Source organism: Nomascus leucogenys, chromosome 15, assembly GCF_006542625.1.
Source record: "Nomascus leucogenys isolate Asia chromosome 15, Asia_NLE_v1, whole genome shotgun sequence".
Classification (NCBI taxonomy): domain Eukaryota; kingdom Metazoa; phylum Chordata; class Mammalia; order Primates; family Hylobatidae; genus Nomascus; species Nomascus leucogenys.
Genome location: NC_044395.1, coordinates 7,228,826 through 7,252,227, shown reverse-complemented (window position 1 = coordinate 7,252,227; position 23,402 = coordinate 7,228,826).

Here is a 23,402-nt window from a genome sequence, read left to right as displayed (position 1 = left end):
ACTTTTTCAAAAATAAAATAAAATGTACATTAATAGTTCAATGGATAATTCTGATACATTCATACAATAGAAATATTATACAGTACTGAAAATGCATTACCTTCAGCATCCGTCAATCCCCGATAGGAAACAGATGCCACACTTAAACTGGACAATGTGAGGTCAGAAGAACATAATAAAGTATTTACAGTAGAATATTTACAAAGTAGGTTGTATATTACTCCAAGGCTAGACAGTATGAGCTATAATCTCCCGCAGACCCAAAGGGATGAGGGAGAAAAACATTTACTAAAATTGATAGAGGGCAGCAGTGAGAAGAGGGCCACCAGATTGTAGCCCCCAAGTGCAAGAAAGCAGCAGCCCTAAGCAGGCCCCACATGGAGGGAGTAAGTCAAATAAATTCCCCCACCTCACTCTTCTCCTCCTGAGGCATGCTGGTAGATAAGATTTATGTGCTCCAAAAGCAGAAGGCCTGAATTAGGGCATTCACAAAGGGCAAAATATCCATCCCCCCACCGCCCCTAAGCTAAGACAGGGTGGGATCACCTAGGTTGTACTTGTGAAGAGGAGCTCCAGGAAGAGTTCTAAGGGCCTCTAGAGTTGAGGGTGGGGATATGAGAAGGAGGAGATGATCCTGTAGAACAGCTAAAAGACAGTAGGAATCTGAAAGCCAGAGGAAGAAGCTTTCCCAGTTGGGAGTCCTCAGAGGTGTCAGAGGCTGCTGATTGGCAGGCAGGGGAGGACTGACCAAGAAGTGGCCATGCGTTCAGCGATGCTGAGGTCCTTGGTGACCTGAAGAGAGCTGTTTTTGTAGGGGTGATGTGAAAGTCTCACTGGAATATACTGAAGAGAGAAATGGAGGAGAGACATTGGAAACAACAGGCAAAGATAGTTCTTCTAAGAAGCATTCTTTCACTGGGTATGGGGGAGCAGTGGCAAAAGCCCAAGTGAAATGTTGGCTTTTTTGGGTTTTCTGAATTTCTTTTTTTTTTTTTTTTTTTTTTTTTTTTGAGATGGAGTTCCGCTCTTTTTGCCCAGGCTGGAGTGCAGTGGCACGATCTTGGGTCACTGCAACCTCCACCTTTTGGGTTCAAGCGATTCTCCTGCCTCACCCTCCTGAGTAGCTGGGATTACAGGTGCACGCCATCACACCCGGCTAATTTTGTAGTTTTAGTAGAGACGAGGTTTCACCATGTTGTTGGCCAGGCTGGTCTTGAACTCCTGACCTCAGGTGATCCACCCACCTCGGCCTCCCAAAGTGCTAGGATTACAGGTGTGAACCATCGTGTCCAGCCTGGGTTTTCTGTCTGTTTAAGAAAGAAGATATTGTAGCATTTGTACACATGTGAATTATCAAGATATGTTATATGTTTTTTGATCCTTGGAAAAACAGATATTTGGGAATTCTCTTTGTAGCTTCTTTTCAAAGATTAGAAATGACGTTTCTTGCTTTTGAAAGTAGTCAGCAACATGTTTTATTTTAGCAATCCTATTTATTTTCCCCACATATAGGCATTCTTTTCTGTGAAATTACAGGTCACTGCTCTAAAATAATTCTAAAGAAAGAGAAGTCTCTGTTGTATATTTTTTCAACTATGATGTCAATATTCTTTTAAAAATGTAAACTGGATATTGCTCTCAAAGGAAAAGCCATGCAGAGGTTTGATTAGTCATTCAAAGAAGGGCCACAGATAGTCTCATCCAAGTCACATTAATCTTCATTTATTCAATCTTCTTGAGTTTCCTGGTAGAGAAAGAGTTGTTAAACAATCTTTACCCATCAAAAGGTTCCTATTAAAGCACAGTGATTACTATTTTACACACACAAATACACACATAGTTATGCATGTGTATATTTGTGTGTTTATATTTGTATAGATATATATATATAAACACATGCTTATAAACATATGTTTATGTGTGTGTATCACTGTATGTATGTGAATATATGTGCATGTATGTGTGCTGTATTTCTGTATAGCTGTGGCTTTCAAAGTGAAGTTTAGTAAATCTAACCTGAATGGGCTACATGCCCAAAGAATTAATTAATTTCACAAAATTTTATGTTTCTCTGATAGGCAGTGCATAATACAAGTCAACTGGGGTTATTCAAAGATAATTAAACATAGTCTTCAAGTAGTTTAACATCTGATAACCAAAATGAGACATTTTTATAATAATTTTTTTTTTTAGCTAGAAAAATGAAACATCTTCTAAACAAGCTAGAAAGAAGACTTCAGGAGTTTGGAGGAGGGAGAGAGTTTACCATGAACTGGGGCATTGCAGATAAACCTGTGTGAAAAAAGTAACATTGAACTTGTGACTTAAAGGATGATAATGTTTTGGTGACAGAGGGATGAGGAGTTGGGAAAACTCCATCCACAGGGGGCTTTCATCAAATAAAGATGCAAAGTTGAAAGATTTAATATTCAAGGTCTAAGGCAAGTTAATTTTAAATCTGAGCATTTAATGAGTTGCTTCTTTTGCTTTTAAACTTTTAATAATGATAATACCATATATATATAAACCATGTGTATTTATATAGCTATATATACACATGTAATTTTATATTATATATAGTATATGTATGTATGCATGCAGATGGTTTAAAAATAATAGAAGGGTATGAAATTTCAGAAAATTCTCCTGCCCAACCTTCCCCATCTCTAGTCCAAGATCTCAGAGATAACCACTTTTAGCTCTTTCTGCTTTCGGTTCTAGAACTTGTTACCACATCTAAAAATATAATCATTATTCCTCCATTTCTTAATTTGTCATATTTATAGAGTGTCTATTCATTCATTGGCATAAAAGATGAGAATTTTGGCCTTTGTAAATCAGTGTCCCTCACACAGTCTCTTCTTCCTTCTCCTGACAATTTTAGTAATTTGACTTTATTACTTTTTTTCTCAATTATCATTTTAGCATTTTTTGTTAAAATCTTTTTTATTAAATACTGAAGAAAACCAAAAGAAAATGTATGTATGAGATATGGCATGATTTCTAATCTCCTCTACACATAGCCCCCATCCTACTCCCCGTCTGACTCCTTCAGAACTATTTTGAATTATACATTTATTATTTTTTGTTTGGTTTATATTTCTACAATTATTTATAACTCTAAATAATACATTTTTTACTTTATCCTGATTTTAAGCTTAGCATACATAGACATATTGAATGCATTTCTCTGAAAGTTGCTTTTTCTGCTCAATTTCTGTCTGCAAGGTTTATCCAGGTGTTTACATATTGCTATAATTCGTTTATTTTTGCTGTTATATAGAATTTCTTTATATGAAAAAACAACTTACATACCCATTCTGTTGTTTTATGAGCATTTGCATTAATTCCAGTGTTTTTTTCTAAAACAAATAACACTGCAATATATATTCTTGAACACGTCTCCTTGTGCACAAGAGTTAAATACTGAAGAAAACCAAAAGAAAATGTATGTAAGAGATAGAGCATGATTTCTAATCTCCTCTACACACAGCCCCTCTAGAGGCTACACACAACCTCTCTAGGTCAGAGGTTGGAACACTTTTTCTGTAAAGAGCCAAATGGTAAATATCTTAGGTCTTGCAGGCCACACCCTGTCTCTGTTACATATTCTTATTAGTTATTTGTTTGATTTTTACCAGCACTCACAAATGTACAAAGCATCCTTAGCTTATGGGCCATGTAAGAACATCCCCCAGCCTAGCTTTGGCCAGGGCCACGGTTTGCCATTCCCTGCTTTAGGGCAATATTTTTCAGTCATTTGAACATCACTCACACTAAGTAAAACATTTCATATTACAATCCCAGTATACACACACGCACACACACACAGAAATACTGAGTAGAAATGTTTTGTGAAATCATACCCACGCTTATTACCTATCATGCTGCCATTTCATATTCTATCCCTTAAAAAAAAAAAAAAAGAAGTTCTGGTTATTCCCCATTAAGTGAATTTTACAGCCCACTATCAGACCCATAGTTTGAAAACCATTATTTTAGGAGCTGAATTATTGAATCCTAAGGTATCTACATCTTCTTTACCAAGTATAATAAATTGCTCTCCAAAGTGGAAGTAGCAATTTGTACTCCCATTGGAAGTGTATGAGGTCTGAGCCTGGAGGCGTGGCTTGTGCCTGCAACCCCAGAGACTCTGGAAGCTGAGGTGGGAGGATTGCTTCCTAAGCCGTGAGTGCCAGGCTGCAGTGAGCTAAGATCCTGCCATTGCATTCCATCCTGGGTAACAGAGAGAGACCCTGTCTCTTAATAATGATGAAAAAACCCAAAAACAGCAACAAAAAAAACACACATTAAAAAGTGTATGAGTTCTTTCTTACAAGTAGTTTTGTCAGAATTTTATATTGTGGTTTTCTGTTAGAAACGAAGGTATCTCATCTTACTTTTTATTTCTTTTACATTTTTAATTGTAAAATACACATAACATAAAATTTACTATTTTAATGATTTTTAACTGTGCAATTCAGTGGTAATAAAGTGCATTCAAATTGCTGTGCAACTCCCACTACCATTTGTCTCCAGGACTCTTTTCATCTTGAGAAACTGAAGCTCTGTATACATTAAACTCTAACTTCTTATTCTCTCTTCCCAGCAGCCCCTGACAACTGCCTTTCTACTTTCTGTCTCTAGGAATTTGAATACTCTAGGATTTTACACAAGTGGAATCATACAATATTTGTTCATTTATAACTATCTTTTTGTGTACTTAGTTTACAGTCCTCAAGTTTCATCCGTATTGCAATATAAATTTTAACTTTTATTTTCCTAAATTTTAATGCTCTTGAGCATCTTTTCATATATTTATTTGCTATTGACATGTTCCTGTCTATGATGTTTTGGCCTATTTCTTTAATTAATTAATTATAACTAGTTACTGACATATTCTGCCTTCTAATCTTTTTTCACTTACGTGTACTCAAAATATCATTGCCTAGTTGCGCCCAACATTGGTTGAAGGTGCTTTTCTAAGGTAAATGAAAACACTACCAACTTGGAACCCCTTTAAATTATAGCCTGATAGACTTTTTTGACCACCCACAGCTTTAAGGAGGCTAGTTTGACCCTATGACTTCACCAATACAAACAAAATATGGCCCTGGAAGTCTCCTGCTAGTCTCCTGTGAGTTTCCTTGAGGCCTGCAGCATGTAGTTGGAGGAGGTTCTCCATGGAGCTGAGAAGGCTGATGCTTCAGAACCCTGTTCTTGTGCAGAACCAGCTTCACATTTGTCAGGTTGTATTAGTTTTTCCTTAAGGTTCTAGTGTTCTATAGAACTATAGGATGACCAGAGTGAAAAATACTATACTATATAGTTTCAAATAGCTAGAAGAAGGATACTTAATATTCCCAGCACAAATAAATGAGAAATGTTTCAGATGATGGATAAGCTCATCACCCTTATCTAGTCTGTGTCACAACATCACTATGTACCCCATGAATATGTACAATTATTATGCGTCAGTTAAAATTTTTTGAAAAGCTTTAAAAATTGTATAAGCGGCCGGGCGCAATGGCTCACGCCTGTAATGCGAGCACTTTGGGAGGCCGAGGTGGGTGGATCACCTGAGGTCGGGAGTTCTAGACCAAACTGACCAACACGGAGAAACCCCATCTCTACTAAAAATACAAAATTAGCCAGGCATGGTGGCGCATGCCTGTAATCCCAGCTACTCAGAAGGCTGAGGCAGGAGAATCACTTGAATCCATGAGGCGGAGGTTGCGGTGAGCCAAGATCGCATCACTGTACTCCAGCCTGGGCAACAAGAGCAAAACTCTGTCTCAAAAAAAAGAAAAAAAAAATTGTATAGGCTTCAGAGACCCACAAAATGCAGAACTTCCTGGGCTCAGTCTTTGTGGGGGCAGTGTGTGTTGTTGCTGTTTTTTGAGATGGAGTCTCGCTCTGTCGCCCAGGCTGGAGTGCAGTAGCACAATCTCGGCTCATTGCAACCTCTGCCTCCCGGGTTCAAGTGATTCTCCTGCCTCAGCCTCCCGAGTAGCTGCGACTACAGGCATCCGCCACCACGCCCAGCTAATTTTTGTATTTTTAGTAGGAACAGGGTTTCACCATGTTGGCCAGGATGGTCTCGATCTCTTGACCTTGTGATCTGCCTGCCTCGGCCTCCCAAAGTGCTGGGATTACAGGTGTCAGCCACCGTGCCCGGCTGTGTGTGTTTTTGTAATAGTCCCATTTTCCTTAGCCCTGGGCTCCATAACATTTTTCTCTATGCCTTGCCAGGCTTTGGAGATCATAATCAAAGTTCACCATTTTTAACAAATGGCCTTAAGGGAAAAGCCAGCTTCAGTCCAGTAATGACTTCTACCAGATTCCTGCTTTCATTTAGTTTTTGGCTTCTATATCGTTCTTATTTTCTTGCCAACTCATTGATGTGTTTAAAAAAATTTTTAATTATATTTTATTCAGCTTGTATAATTGTTTCATATGGATGATTGATCAGATTATCTAAATGGAAGATTTTGAAAATGGAAATTTTTAAATTATTTTGACCCCCAGTAGGTGAAATGAAAACTTTGGAGCCCCTAATCTTTTCTTCAACGGACCTGTCTCTCTTATGCATTACCTAATTTCTGTGAGGTAGAACTTACATTGTCTATTCTATGATATTTTATTACAGTTAGGACATCTGTGTTTTGTCTGTATGTTGATTTTAACATTAAAACTTAAGAAATAGTATTTCCAGCATTATATTTATGTAAAGGATACTAGTTACAGAATTATTATAATTTGAGCAATAAAAAATGATATCCATTATCACTTAAACTCTTTGTGCGTGTGTGTGTGTGTGTGTGTGTGTGTTTGTCTTTTGTTTTTTCGTGTGTCGGTGTCTCGCTCTGCCTCCCAGGCTGGAGTACAGTGGCGCGATCTCTGCTCACTGCAAGCTCCGCCTCTGGGGTTCACACCATTCTCCTGCCTCAGCCTCCCGAGTAGCTGGGACTACAGGCACCCACCACCACTCCCAGCTAATTTTTTGTATTTTTAGTAGAGAGGGGGCAGTGGCTCACGCCTGTAATCCACCTGTAATCCAGGCACTTTGGGAGGCTCAGGTGGGCGGATCACGAGGTCAGGAGGGAGACCATCCTGGCCAACACAGTGAAACCCTGTCTCTACTTAAACTCTTACAGCTCGTCAGGTCTACAACATCATGCCATATTGAAGCTTGAGCCAAATTGGTTTGAAAAAAATACGTCACACAGACAGCCAGTCCTCATTATTTGCAGACTCTATATTGCAAATTTGCCTACTTGCTAAAATTTATTTGTGGCCCCCAAATCAGTAGTTGTTCTATTTTCTCAGTCACTCATGGTCATGTGCAGAGCTGCAAAAATTTGAGTTGAGCTACAGACATGTTTCCAGCTGAGGTCAAAGAAGGCAATGCTCTGCCTTGTCTGAATTCTCATATTATGACACGAATGTCCTATTTGTGGTGTATTTAGTGCCATGTTTTTCACAAGATATGGAAGCAACTGAAGCATCTATCAATGGATTGGAGGACATTATGCTAAGTGAAATAAGCCAGGCACAGGAGACAAATAGTGCACGATCTCACTTATATGTGGAATCTGAAAAAGTTGAACTCGTAGAAATATAGAGTAGAATGATGGTTACCAGAGGCTGGGAGTAGAGGTGGAGAGGGAGTGAATGGAAAGCTGCTAATCAAGAGATGCAAAGTTTCAGATAGACGGAAGGAATAGGGTGACTATAGTCACTAATAATGTATGTCTCAAAATAATTTTGAGAATAAATTTGAAATGTCTCACCACAAAAAATGATAGGTAAGCAAGGTGATAGATTAATTAGCTTGATCTAATCACTCCACATTGTATGCATATACCAAAACATCATGTTGTACTCCAAAAAACATATATAATTAGGATTTTCCAATCAGAAGTAATATCAGTACAAATAAAAAAGAATGCAATAGGTGGATAAAGATGTTCAAGATATATTGCTGAATGAATAAAACAATTTTATAACATACGATTCTATGTTAAAAAAAGCAATATATATCAAAACTCATCAAGCTATACACTTTAGGATCTATGCATTTTTACTTTACATAAATATTACCTTAATAAAGATACAATAATATATGAAAAAAAAACCACAAAGAACACCTGCATACTCTACATGCAATGTGTTAGTTTGCTAGGACTGTCATAACAAAATACCTCAGACCGTGTAGCTTACACAAAAGAAATTTGTTAATTGATTTTCTCAGAGCTCTGGGAGCTGGAGGTCCAAGATCAAGGTGTTTACAGGTTTGAATTCTCCTGAGGTTTCTTTCTTTGGCCTGCAGATGGCCACCCTCTCGCCGTGTCTTCACGTGGTCTTTCTTCAGTGTGCCCACTTCTCTGATGTTTTTTTTTTCTTTTTTCTTTTTTTATTTTAAGTACTGGAGTGCTGTGGTGCAATCTTGGCTCACTGCAACCTCCACCTCCCAGGTTCCAGCAACCTCCACCTCCCAGGTTCCAGCAACCTCCACCTCCCGGGTTCCAGCAAGTCTTGTGCCTCAGCCACCTGAGTAGCTGGGATTACAGGCGTGAGCCACCACGCCCGGCTAATTTTTGTATTGTTAGTAGAGACGAGGTTTCATCATGTTGGCCAGGCTGGTCTCCAACACCTGACCACAAGTGATCCTCCTGCCTTGGCCTCCCAAAGTGCTGGGATTACAGTCCTAAGCCACGGTGCCAGGCCTGATGTATCTTTATGTAACCAAATATCCTCTCTTACAAGAAGAGCCGTCAGATTGGATAACCTCACTTAACCCTAAACCCCTCTTTAAAGACCCTATCTCTAGATACAGTCACATTCTGAGGTACTGTGGATTTGAAATTCAACAAGTATTTTGGGGAGACACAATTCACTTCATGACACCCAGGTTCACCACTGTTAACATCCAGCCACATTTTTCTTATTACTCTATTTATGCATACTGCTATTTCTTCCCCTGCCACTTGGGAGTAAGTCGCACACCTGAGTCATCATTACCCTTTAGTATTTCAATAGATATTTCCTAAAAACAGAGATATACTTCTAGAAAACCACCGTATAACCATCCAAATCAGAAAATCAACATTAAGATTAATATTGCCTTCTAACTCAAAGACCCATTTCAATTTTGCTGTTTGCCCCAAAAATGCCTTTCAAGGATTAGATTCTGTCCAAAATCCTGTGTACTGTTTAGTTGTCAAACTTCTCTGATAGCCTTCAATTTGAAAAATATTGCAGTGTTTTGCTTGTCTTCCCTGACCTTGACGTTTTTTAACAGTATAGGCCAATTATTTCGTAGAATGCCTCTTAGCTTAGGCTTGTGGATTTGTTTCCTCTTGATTAGGTAGCTGCAATAGAAATACCACAACAGTGATGCTGTGTTCCTCCTAGTGCCCCACAGCAGAAGACACACAACAACGTGTGGTATTCAGTTTTATCATATATTTAAGACGGTTTCTGCCAGACTTTTCCACTCTAAGATTAATGAAGAGGGATTCACATTTATTAATTAATATTAGTTGACATTTTACTGTGTGGTAGACATTCCCCTTCTCTATTTATTTACTTTGTTATTTACCTTGGTGCAGGCTCATGCATCCTATTTTATTCCAGGTACTATAATCTGTTGCTATAATTATTTACTCTGATGCTCAAATAGTTCTGTGTTTGGCTTTCAAACAAGTTCGTATATCCTTTTGATATGTCTACATTTTTCTATGAGGGAAGTGCCACTGTAGCTTGTCTCACTGTATGGGAAAAGAGTGACAGGGGACGGAGGAGAGAAGGTAAGAAATGTGGCCCAAATATTTCATATAGTATAATCTTTAGAATTTATCATTTTTTTTCTGACACAAAGCCAGTCATGCTCCCCACACCTGTCAGGGTAGATCTTGGAGCATCCTTGGAACTAGGCCTGGATAAATAACTTTCACCTCCTCTGCAGCCATCTGTTTTATTTTTTTACTAAGATTCCTTCCCTCCACTCTGTCCCTCACTGAGAATTCTCTTGCTTTCAATTTTCCAGAAATATTTATGGTTTTCTCCTGTACATGTTCTCTACTCTACTTTGTATTGGAAGTAAAAATAAACTACTTTTGAAACATGGTTACTCTTATGATTCATAAATAATATTACATCATAACTTCAAATTTGTACAGCATATTTTACAGTGTACAAGGATAAATCTTTTAACTTATCCTTACACTCTGATGAAGTAAGGTCAAGAATTATTTTCCCAAAGTAAAAAAAAATTAAGTTTTTTGAAATAAAACTTACTTATTGATATTTTCAAGTTCCTAGAATAAGCAAATGATATATCCACAGGCTAAAATGTATGGCTTTTCACTTTCACCCACTGGGTTTCAGTGTCTTCATTCCTTGTAAGGTAAGGTCAATCTACAGCCCCCATTTTGGATTTTATGACTGAAGGAGTCCTTAGCAGGCTATTTTCCATCTATATTAAACATTTTACCCTTATATTTTATAAAGTCAGGATTATTAAAATCCCTGTTAAGATATGTAAATTAATACCCAAATATTGTGTGCTTATCATGAAATGATGCTTATTGTAGAATGATGCAAATACAATAATTTGAATGTAAAACTTCAAATTAAGACTTAGTAAGAAGAAACCAACCCATGGTCAGTGATCTTTTTTGTCATTTTCTATATAGGAGAAAAGGTAATAAAAATATCTTTCTACCTCTTGAGAATGGCCTTGACATGCACTAATATTTGTAAAGTGCTTCAAAGAAGAAAAGGGCTGACTTACTGGTGAGGAGATTGGGTAAATATAAAAAATATTCTACTGTGATAGCGATACTCTTAAATTACAAGTCAGGGAGGGGTTTATCAGATTCTGTGTCCTGTCTCCATTATTAAAAAACTGACATAGCTCTTTGCTTAGATGTTGGTAGTCACAACCAAAGGCAACGTGAGTTTAGCTTAAACCAGCTGAGAACACTTGGATGATTCAAAATCATGTATTTCTATAACACCAGCAGAATGCAATTAAACAGTTTTATTTTTAAGAAAACACTGAAAACAATTTTATCTAATAGAAAAAAGCCTCATTGGTGTGGCTGGACTTTTGGTATTAAAAATATTGTCCATGTTTAAATGACATTATTTGTTATCAATAATTATCCCACTGGTGCATTTGGGAAGGGAGAGATGAAAGTGGTTTTTATCTCATTAGCATGTCTTCACTGTTAACTATTTGTAATATTAGTTTGCTTTGATCTTCCTTTTGATTATAGTGTGCAAAGCTGATATAATCTGTTATTATTTCCATTAATAACTAAGTATCTCTTGTAGTTGACAAGGCAATTTGTTATTATCAGACTGCCTTTATGCAATGCAAAGAGGTTTACACCCGTTCCCTCACCCAGCCTGTGTAAAATAACAGGCGTTTATCTGCTCCCAGCAGCCTGGAGACATTGCCCTCTTCAAAGAGGCTCCATGAATGCTGCTGGACAAAGACAGGAAGCACCTTGACAGTGAGCTGGAGACTTGGGCATGTAGATTCTAATCTGGACATAGTTTCTACCTCAAGGGGATTTGCAAATTGGACAATCTAACAGGAGCATATTCTGCTGACCCTGTTTTGTTGTTTTGTTTTTTTCTTGAGGTTTAAGTTGGGCAAGAGAAGCGGGGTTAGAGACAGAAGTGAGATAGTGGTGGCGAAGCTTAAGTTTCTCTTGCAACAAGCAGAGCGTATTCTCATCATTATGTCCGCAGCATCTCAGGCTTCCAAAATGTGAGTTCTGGCAGATTATGAAGGCAAAAGATTTGCAACTCCAGGGGCTTTATTGTCAAGTTTCTATATCTGTCTTGCATTTACTGTCTCTGCCATTCTCATTCCCAGATACTTTGAGATATTTGACAAATTTTGACACATACAAGGATAATTTCTCTCCACTTCCAAAATGACTCCACCTCCTAGAATAATAGCACGGTTGACTCATTAGGAGAGAAAAGACTGTGAGTGGAGTCGAGTTCAAGATATGACAACTTCACGTCTTTTAAATAGAGTGGGAGAATTTCAAAACACAAACTTTTTCTAATGGATTTAGCTGGCACTCTGACTTTATTACCTGCCAGTGGAAGTTTCATTTTCTCCAAATCTATTGGTTGGCAGGGCAGATTATATTCTTAGAAGTCTTGCTGGTCCTATAAATTTAACCCACCTCTAACAACAGCACAGAGAAGGTGAGGGAGCTACCTAAAGTGGCAAAGTCCATTGGAGGCAGCTGTTGACAGCTACTTGAATTCCCCAAGGCATGTTTTATTTGTGGATATATGTGCTGCTGCACAAAAGCCATTGATGATCTTTGCATGTAGTCATGGAAAGCTACCTGCCACCATATTTGAATGTGTCAGAAAGAATAGAGAGAAAGGAATGAATGAGGTAAGTCAGAATGTCCTGACATCATTTGGGGCCTGTGTTGACCTCTGAGATAGTTGAGGTGCTTTTGGATGTTCTTTTCACCTTCAGGTTACTGAGTTCATGGCAGAAGCCTCTAGAGATGGAAAGGATAAACAGAGTTTCTGTATGTCTTGACTCCACAAATTTCAGCTCCTTAATTGATCCATTCAGATCATGTCATAGTTGGAAGTACATCCTCTGGGCTAGGCTAGAGCAATCTAAACTCTATTATTGCTAAGGACTTATACCACAAAAGCCTCTTTAACTAGCATGGTTGGCTGGTTAGATGGTACCTGGCTGTCCTGAGAAGTATTCACTCACACTCACCTTAGTAACAAGCAAGAAGTGGAGAGCAATTACCTTTTTCTTCATGTCTGATTTTAAGCCTTCACAGAGCTAAGAGCTCTGCAAATGTCTTCTGTTTTCGGATTATGCCATAATTTAGGATGACTCTTGTATTTTTCTTTTTATTTAGAGCAAGAATGAGGTCTTGCCCAAAGATAACTTCAGTAAGAAACCGAAGCAACTTAAACTCTCTGTAAGCAACTGAAACTTAACTTGGAGGTATTTCTTATCACTGACTTAAAAAATAAAAATGAGCCTCAGTCTATCACAAATAGCCAACCAGCCAATTGGTTGTATAACTAGTAAACTCCCATCAGACTATATCCAAATAAGACAAACATGTTGTTATATCTAATCAAGTAATTTATTTACTTGCCATTCAGCCTATAAAGGCTCCTGGCTTAGGCTGCTGGAGTAGAGCTCTCTGAAACCTCTTCCAGTTTTGAGTGCCACCAGATTAATAAATTCTTCCTTGCTCACATGAACTCTGTTAAGTGTATTTTGTCTGATGTTTTTCCCTGAACAAAAATGAGCAATACAGTAAACATTTTGAGACCTTATGAGCCATGAGAAGTCACAGGGAATTTTCTTGGATTTCTTGATGTCTGCGCAAACAAGAATTAAAATTTATATATTAACTACATTGATTGCAGCCCTTCTGCTTGCTCATTTTGGGAAGGACGCTTTGGGGGACAGACCTAGAACTTTGTCCACCCCAGGTGACTATTCACCCATGAGCTATTCTGATCCTTACTATTATCTGATTGCTTACAGAAATGATTGGCAGCTTAGAGGCTTTACCTTTACCACCAATGCAGGCAAGTCAGTAACAACATTAAACACGAAGGAGGGACATCATGTTCCATTTGTTACAAGGTATGGAATTTATCTTCTGGGAAAGCTGCACGTAGTTCTTGATGTGACTCACTTTAGTACAATAGAAATCAGTGATTTGTTAATTTCATTTGTCCCTTCACAAGAAAGGAAAGAAACATTAATTGTGTGGTGTTGGCAGAGGTTTCTCAGCCCATAAACTGAAGTTTGACCAATGTTCTTCCAGAACACAGTCTTGGGAAGTAGATGTCATTAGTCTAATTTCAAAAACAAAGGAACCATGTTTAGAGAAGCTGACTAACTTCCCCGAAGGTAGACCACTACTAGAGGTGAAAACACTTTTTGAAATGAAAGCTAAGATTTTTTACATAAATACATATTCAGCTATTGTTTTCTCTATTCATTTCTTTATTGAAAGGAAAAGAAGAAAAAGCTATAAAATTTTCAGGGAATTAGGCTCAGGGTGATTTTTGGAGTAATGGGCTTTTCGACATGAATTACCTGACTGTCATGGTTTAAATCATAACCATTGTAGAAGGTGTCAGACAGACTCAGCAAGACTGGGGCTAGCTATTAAGTGTAATTATTTTACTGAGCTGCTATTACTATAACTACATGTTAGAGAACATTATTTAAAACCTATCTCAGTATGTAATTTGTGTAAATTGATTGATAGGACTCTTTTTGTTTATCAATATAAAAACATTCATTTTTAGCTTGGAGATATGTACTCTTTCATCTTAGAAACTATCACTCTTGACAATGTTTAAATTTGAGCTCCCCATCCTCATGTGACCATGACCTTCTCCTGAGTGGCTTAGAAGAGCAGGATAACTGCTCTTGAAATGTACTGTGAACAGGTGGGCCAAGTACATTTGGACTTGGAGTCAGGTGTAAGTTTGCAAATGTGTCCTTGGACAATCATACGCCCTTTAGAAGTTCCAGTTTCCTCAGGAGCCTAACTTTACAGAGATACTATAAGAATTAAATGCCATATATATGTGAAAGAGTGTAACAACATTTTCCATAAATAGTAGGTGCCTGATAAATATTCTTTGACTCTGTATCTATTTGCAAAGCAAATTGAAGTTATATGAATATATTTTTTTCTAACTGATTAAGAAAGGTTTTTGGCTTTCCTTTACTCAGCAACCAGATTACCCTGGTTAAAGAGTGAAACTGCCTAGATGTTTAAGAAAAGCACAAAAGCTATATGGATTTTTTGTGACAGCCCAGTTCTGAGAGGACAGATGTGAAACTGTAAAACACTGAAGAATCATGTATTCTGGCTATGCTAGGCCTATATACCCTTCCAGGAACTCCTGTTATTAGCCAGGCTTGTCAAGAACTAATCACTGGCTTTCAAGTTTTGTAAGGATACTCTGAAGGTTTACTTTAACCTTACTATACACAAAAATGTTTGTATTGCTACCCACTGATAAGAAAAGTATTAGCATTTATTAAGTACAGCCATAAATCTCTCTCTCTTGGAAAAGCAATAATGCAGCCTTCCAGCTGCCATACTGAATGCAGTGTTTAATCTCTCCTTGGGCAAGTGTCCTAACTTCAGACCTCTGCTATAGTTAGACACCCTGGGAAAAGCATGGCATTGTGGAAATGAGACTGATGACAAAAAGTTATACTCTTGCCTGATTTTAGGTCCAGAAAGCCTCCAAGTTACAATTAAAACAGAAGGCTTCATTTTCAAAAGGAAATGAAAAGGGACTTGTTCAAGAAGATGGAATGTTAACATTTATTGTGCACCTACAGAAAATGACAGGCACAATAGAAGGAATTTTTATTTCTATTAGCTCATTTTCTCCTTATAACTACCCTCCAAGTTATTGTTCTACCAATGTTACAGAGGAGAAAAGAGGAACGCAGAAAGATTGATATAGCAGCCCAACGTCAGAGATAGAATCCAGCACAAGCAGAGTGAATTTAGCTGTCTCTGATTCTAGATGCTACCAGGTGCTACTAGATGCTATCCCTAAGAGCAGTATCTTATTTTTAGAAATTACACCTGTCTCAGTGAGAAGGAAGGTGTGACCTTCAAGGTAGAACATGGAAGTTTGGAACCTTGTTTTCCATGGAAGCTTGTTTCAAACTTTGGAGAACATTTATAGCATATCACATGAAGTCTTCTTTGTCTGACTTCACTTACACACTGTTCCAGGGTTCCCTCTGAAGAACAGCACCCCTGCGTTGCAGTACCCTTAAACTCATTTTGTCTGTGGGCTTTTCCTTCCATTTCTAAGTGCCCTGACTGGAAAACACCTGGTGCCCCTTGTCGTCTGATGCAGCCACATAGCTCAGCTTTGGAGAATTAGAACCAATGGCCCAGGGACAAGGAGGGGTCTCTTTCTCTATGGAACAATAAGAAAGGCATCACTTGAGGCTGTGCTAAATTATCAACCAGATGGGAGATGGCTTAGGCAGTTCAATGGCCCCTTGTCTTCCCCCTCCGTAAGTTTCTTGCACAGGAATCTAAATTTCCAACATTTAATAACCTCTGAGTTTGAGCACATGGTAATGAATGATCTTCACTTCCAGGAGGAACTGAAAGAAAAGAAAAACCAACATCTCCAAGTCTAAGACATTACCTTCCCATAGGCAATACCGTGTAGTGACCACCCTTATGATGACCTTCTCTAGGCACTTCCCACCCATGGGAGAAGATACAATATAGAGGTTGTTATATGGGATTCTTGAGCATAAGGAGAGTGCTGCTTTGATAATTTCATTTAGAAAGACTGAAAGTTACCTTAAACATAAGCTTCAGCATCTCGAACAGCATGGTATACAAAAAATGGTGAACATTTGCCTTCTAGTTCAACAAGAGAAAAGAAAATCTAAACAACATAAAAACAAACAATTAATATGGCTTGATATTTCAAAAAGCTAAATTAAATTCAGCATGTGATCAACCTACTAACAAATCACATGAGAACATGGAGATCCTCTCCAAAGTGAAGAGCTGTTAGATGGGGTGACTGTGTTTCTCCAGCTGGTGATTCCATACACTGTAGAGCAGAATCCACCAGCTCAGCTTTGTTTGGTTGGCAATGCATCCTCTTCTGAGTCTATTCATAAATATTACACGGAAATAACAGCTTTAAACAAGCTTTATGTGTGATTGCTAGAGTTGGTTTAACGCTTTATTTAACACTACATGTTTAGCTTGCTTGAATACACTTGCACAGACGTTCTGTTCTGTAAAGGATAGAAAAGGACAAGAGGAAACTGTTGAAAGGAATTGTTCTTATGATTATTTCATTATCTCTATGTCTGCAGAGTTTAAGTCTCTAGCCTGGCTGCAAGTCATATGTGTACTATTTCATTCCTCTAAGAATGAACGAATAAGAATATCCTTGTACTACAAAGAGAAAATATATGTGTATATGTATGTCCGTGTGTGTGTGTGTGCGTGCGGACGTGTGTGTGTATGACAGAGAAAGAGATTGGGGGTAGGAAAAATAAAAATCTCTCTTCAAATGAGTTGAAAATAAAACCTATGTGATCTTATGATGCTTAATAAACTATGGAAATGGTATTTTAGTCTCAGTAGGAGTTTAACTATTTGCATGTATTTTCAGTTCCCTTAAGGCCCTTCCAAAAAAAAAAAAAGTAAAAGAAGATTATTAGTTTCCTCTCTAGGAGTGAGCTGGATAGATTCCACAGTTTAGGATGAGAGAACTCTGAAAGGTCAACGATTGGAAAGGAACCAGAAACAGGTTTGTGTTTCATGTTTCTTTTCAGGTGTAACACCTGGTTTTGGAAGGGCCTCTCTACTCTGGGGCTCGTATTCCTGCTTCTTTATTGACATGAAACTTGTAGCAGAAAAAGATGGGGCCAGATGTAGTGACTCAGACCTGTAATTCCGGCACTTTGGGAGGTAAAGGCAGGGGGCATTGCATGAGCTCAGGAATTCTAGACCAGCCTGGACAACATGGCAAAACCCCATCTCTACAAAGAATACAAAAATTAGCTGGGTGTTGTGGCCCATGCCTATAGTCACAGCTGCTAGGAGGTTGAAGTAGGAAGATTGCTTGAGCCCAGGAAGTTGAGGCTGCAATGAGCTGAGATTATGCCACTGTACTCCAGCCTGGGTAACAGAGCAAGACCCTGTCTCGAAAAAAATAAAGAAAGAGAGAAAGAGAGGAAGAGAGAAAGAGAGAGAGAGAAAGAGAGAAAGAAATAAAGAGAAAGAAAGAAGGAAAGAAAGGAAAGAAAGAGAAAGAAAGAAAAAAGAAAGAAAGAAAGAAAAAGAAAGAAAAAGAAAAAGAGAGAGGAAACTTACAGCAGAAAATGAAATGCTCTCAGTTCCCTCCTATGTCCCAAGATACTGGGCATTTTTTTTATTTTGGAGAGTGTTCATATTATCAAAAAACCTGGAAAAACTTTTTTTCCCCTGCTAATTTCCATTATACAAGTAGAGATTTTTGTCGTATAATGGTGGCAAGCCAGATTGATATTGTTTGGCTGTGTCCTCACCCAAAATCTCATGTTGAATTATAATCCCTGTAATCCCCATGTAAAGGGTGGGACCTGGTGGGAGGTATTTGAATCATGGGGGCACTTTCCCTTATGCTGTTCTCGTGATAGTGAGCAAGTTCTCATGAACTCTGATGATTTCATAAGTGTCTGGCATTTCCCCTGCTGGTACTCATTCTTTTTCCTGCCACTCTATGAAGAGGTGCCTTCTTCCATGATTGTAAGTTTCCTGAGGCCTCCCTAGCCATGTGGAACTGTGAGTCAATTAAACCTCTTTTCTTTACAAATTACCCAGTCTTGGGTATTTCTTCACAGCAGCATGAGAATGGACTAATACACACAGATTTTCCAATAGGCTGATCTACCAAATACTAGGGATAACATAGATTGTGGTAGGCAGCTTCATGGAAGGCTGGAAAATGATACTAATAGATTTCTGCTACTGATTGATATTTATCAGGGACCAGCAGTCATCTGACACTTGTGTACTGGGACCTCAAAATGTTTCCAATTTGATGTTTCAACTTCTTGTTTTATTAATACAGTTAATTTAAAAAAAATCTGAATATAATTTTATTTGAGCATTTGCACATAGAACAAAAAAAGTCTATGTAATAAAGTGTCATTGATTTGATTTTGTTTCATTCCAAGCACTGCCTAAATTTATACATGTGTATTCCCAAATCACCCAGCTAGAATTTCCTTATTTACAATGTTAAATTAATCTATTGTATAAATGATATTGCAGCTGAAGGAAAAATCATATCCCTGGAGTGCTTTCTCACACTTACTGCATAATACAAGTGGCAAATCAGATCTGTGAATTATTATTGTGTCTTGATAATAGAGGGAAGAAAAATTTGGTACTAGAAATAATGTTCCATTATTTCTCAACCTTCCTTTACTTTGGCCCCAAATATTACTGAACACTTTAAAAATCATAATTAAAGATTATTAAAATAACTATTAAAATGACTCACAAAATGTGCTATGGTTTCTGTTCTTTTAGATCAAGATCATACGTCTCATACTTCAATTCATGCTCTTTCCAAGACATTTATTATTTCATTTGAATTTATCTGGTGCAAAATATTACAAGCCTGCAGTCTTGCTAAAGAACTTACCTATTTGCCTCCATTGTTTTTATTTATTTATTTATTTATGTATTTATTTATTTATTTTTATATCAAGAGAGTAATACACTGTGTGCTTTTCTATTATTTTACATCAGTGGAATAACACACTGTGTGCTATTACTGTCCATTTGTTTTATTTCAGAGTAGAGATATGTGCTTATACCATAGTCTGTTTATCTATTCACATCATGTTGGACTTTTGAGTTGTGTCCTGATTTGGTCTATTACATATAAAGTTAATAAAAACATTTGTAAACAGTTCTATTTATGGGCATAGGTTTTATTTCTCTTATATAAATATCTAAGAGTAGAATGGTTGGATCATATGATAGAGGGATATTTAACTTTTTAAAAAATAAACAAACTGTTTTCCAAAGAGGTTGTACTATTTAATATTTCCATCAACAGTCTATGGCTACAGCCTCTCAATGCTTGATATGGTCAATGGTTTAAATTTTAAATACTCCAACGGATATATAGGAGTCTCAAATTGGGGTCTTAATTTATATTCCTCTTCTGGCTACTGAGATTGAGTGTATATATATATATATATATATATATATATAAATATATATATGTATATATAAATAAAATATTATATTATATAATATAATATATATAATATATAATATAATATTATATATATACTATATACTATATAATATATAATATAATATTATATATATATATACACACTCAATCTCAGTAGCCAGAATATATATAATATATATATTATATATATGGTTTTTTATGACCCATATATTTTGTTTGATAAAGAGTCTGTTCAAATATTTTGCTATTTTATTGGGTTGTTTATGTATAATTGAATTTTTAAAAATGTTTACATAAATCTGAATATAAGGCCCTTATTGTTTTCATGATTTGTAAATATTTTCTCTCAGTCTATAGATTTTCTTTTCATTCTCCCAATGTGTTTCAAACAGAAGTTTTTCGCTTTTATAAATTCAATTTATAAATCTTTTTTAAAATGAATTATACTTTTGAAATTATGTATAAGAGTTCTTTGGATACCCCAAAGTCATAAAGATTTTATTTTTTTGTACAAGTTTTAAAGTTTTAAGTCTTATATTTAGGTCTATGATCTGTTTTGAGTTGGTTTGTATAGACGGTGTGAAATATGGATCAAATCATATATTTTTACATAAGGATATTTAATTATTCCTATACTTTCGGTTTAAGACTGTGATTTCTTGACTAAATGATGTTTGCATCTTGTCACAGGTTAATTAAGCATACATGTGTTGGGCTATCTCTGAACTTTCAATTTTGTGCTATTGATATGTCAATATGGTAGCGTCTTGAAATCAGCTAGTGTGATTCCTCCAGTTTTGTACTTTTCCAAAATTGGTTAGGATACTCTAGGTCCTTTGTATTTCTATAGTTACTTTAGAATCAGAATATTTTAGAGTCAGCCTCTCAGTTTCCAAGAAAGCCTAATTGAATTTTAATTAATATCATATTAAATATTGTCTTTGTTCATTTTCTGTTGCTTATAATAGAATATCTGAAACAAGGTAAATTATTTTAAAAATAAATTTATTTCTTAGAGTTACAGAAGCCGAGAAGTAGAAGGTCAAGGCCCGGCATTTGGTGAGAGCCTTCTTGTTGGTGGGGACTCTACAGAGTCTCCTCTCAAGGCAGTGCAGGGCATCACGTGGTGAGGGGGCTGAGTGTGATAGCTCAAGTCTCTTCCTCTTCAAGTGCTCATATCCTTATTTTCTGCCTACTTGTTCTATCAATTATTGATATCAATTATTGAGGGACATATATTGAAACATCTGACAATTGTGGACTTGTCTAATTTTCCTTGAGATCCTATTAGTTTGCATATTTTTAATAGACTTTTTTAAAAGCAATTTAAAGTTCACAGCAAAATTGAGCAGAAAATACAGAGAATTTATACATATTCCTATTTCTTACATGCATGACCTCCCCCATTATTAATGTCTCATGCCAGGGTTGTACATTTGTTAGAATCAATTAACCCATAGACACATAATTATCACCCCAAATCCATAGTTTACATTAGGGTTCACTCTTGGTGTTGTACATTCTGTGGGTTTGGACAAATGTATAATGACATGAATCCACCATTTTAGCATCACACAAAATAGTTTTTGTGTCTGAAAATCCTCTGTGCTCTGCCTATGCATCCCTCTCATTGCCCTAACCCCTAGGAAATAGTAACACTTTTACTGTCTCCATAGTTTTGCTTTTTCCAGGATGTCATACAGTTGGACTCATACAGTATGTAGCCTTTTTAGATTGGCTTCCTTCACTTAGTAATATGCATTTAAGGCTCCTTCATGTTTTTTTATGGCTTGAGAGCTCATCTCTTTATACAGCTGGATAATATTCTATTGTATGGAAGCACCACAGTTCATTTATTCATTCACACTGAAAGGACATCTTGGTTGCTTCCAAGTTTTAACAATTAGGAATATAGTTATGTACATCTGTGTACAGGTTTTTGTGTAGACATGAGTTTTCAACTCCATTGCATAAATACTAAGGATACCAATCTCAATACCAAAGAGTGCTATAGATGGGTCATATGGTAAAACTATGGTTAGTTTTGTAAGAAATGGTCAAAATGTCTTCCAAAGTGGCCATACAATTTTTCATTTCTATCAGTAAAGAATGAGAGTTCCTGCTGCTCCATATCCTTGCCACTATTTAGTGTTGTCAGTGTTCTGGATTTTGGTCATTGTAAAAGGTATGGAGTAGTACCTTATTGTTGTTTTAATTTACAATTTCTTAGAGACATATGATGCTGAGAATTTTTTTGTATGCTTATTTTTCATCTATGACTTTTCTTTGGTGAAATATCTGTTCAAATATTTTGTCCATTTTCTACTCAGAGTGTTCGTTTTCTTATTGTTAGGTTTTAAGCTTCTTTTTATTTTATTATTATTTATTTGTTTGTTTGTTGGAGATGGAATCTTGCTCTGTCACCCAGGATGGAGTGCAGTGGTGTGAACTCAGCTCACTGCAACCTCTGCCTCCCGGTTTCAAGTGATTCTCCTGTCTAGCCTCAGGAGTAGCTGGGGCTATGGGAGCACACCACCACACTTGGCTAATTTTTGTATTTTTGTGGAGATGGGGTTTTACCATGTTGGCTAGGCTCTTTTTGTTTCTTACAAGTATTTTACGAGATATGGCTTTTGCAATGTTTTCTCCAAGTCTGTGCCTTGTCTTCTCACTCTCTTGATAATGTTTTTAAAAGAGTATATAGTTTTAATTTTAATGAAGTCTATATTATTAATTAATTTTTTCATGGATTGAAACTTTACTGTTTGGCAAAAAGTGATGGCCAAACCCAAGGTTATTTAGATGTTTTCTTATGTTATAGTCTAAGAGTTTTATAGTTGTGCATTTTACATTTAACTCTATAATGTATTTTGAGTTGATTTTTTAAAGGATGTAAAGTCTTTTTCTAGATTCACTTTTTAACATGTGGATGTCCAGTTGTTCCAGCACCATTCCTTGAAGATTCTGTCATGTTTCCATTGTATTGCCTTTAAACCTTTGTCAAGGATCAGTTTGTGTAGGTCTATTTCTGGGACCTTTATTCTGTTCCATTGACCTATTTGTCTATTTTTTTCACCAAAAGCACCCTGTTTTGATTACTTCTTTTATAGTAAGTCTTGAAAATTCATAGTGTCAGTCTTTAAACTTTATTCTTTTTCAATATCATATTGACTATTATGAGTCTTTTGCTTCCTACATAAACATTAGATTCAGTAAGCCAATATCCACCAAGTGGCTTGCTGAGATTTTTTTGGGTTCACATTGAACCTACAGATCAAGTAAGAAGAACTAACATTTTGAAAATATTGAGTCTTTCCACGGAATCAACCCAAATGTCCATCAACGATAGACTAAATAAAGGAAATGTGGTACATATACACCATGGAATACTATGCAGCCATAAAAAGAAATGAAATTATGTCCTTTGCAGGGACATTGATGGAGCTGGAAACCATTACTCTCAGCAAACTAACTCAGGAACAGAAAACCAAACACTGTATGTTCTCACTTATAAGTGGAAGCTGAACAATGTGAACACATAGACACAGGGAAGGGAACAACACACACTGGGGCCTGTCGGAGGGAGT